We start from the raw sequence: 342 nt of genomic DNA, 5'->3' as shown, positions 1-342 counted from the left end.
TTCTATTCAACCGCATTGCTCCAGTTTACGATAACGTTTGAATCTATCCCTTCCTTTGGTCTTATCTCCTTCTCTCATCTTTAAGCTTTTCAAAATTATAGCGTTCTTAAATGGGTTTTGTAGTTGAATGATCTCTTAAGCTTAGGCCAGCATCGAATTTGGAATGGAGTGGGTGAGATAGTTTTCTATATATCTCTCTTTTTTTTGTGTCTGTGTTCTGTGTTTAATTACTCTTCTCAAATTCCTGATTTTGGGTTGTTTTAATTTGAAAAACTAGAGCAAAATCAGGAGATAACGTTCTTGATTTGTGTTGTGGAAGTGGTAATTTAGCGTTTCTCTTGT

General features: G+C 34.8%; 1 long non-coding RNA gene across 1 annotated transcript; it reads left to right on the top strand.

Moving 5' to 3' along the window:
• On the top strand, positions 1–341 carry LOC104775385. Its single transcript, XR_765883.1, has 3 exons — positions 1–35; positions 124–172; positions 278–341. It is a non-coding gene; the product is annotated as an uncharacterized LOC104775385 (long non-coding RNA).
• The last annotated feature ends 1 nt before the right edge of the window (position 342 follows it).

This window comes from Camelina sativa, unplaced genomic scaffold (genome assembly GCF_000633955.1).
Source record: "Camelina sativa cultivar DH55 unplaced genomic scaffold, Cs unpScaffold13417, whole genome shotgun sequence".
NCBI lineage: Eukaryota > Viridiplantae > Streptophyta > Magnoliopsida > Brassicales > Brassicaceae > Camelina > Camelina sativa.
Note: the sequence above shows the minus strand (reverse complement) of the source record. Positions and strands in the feature narration are given on the sequence as shown.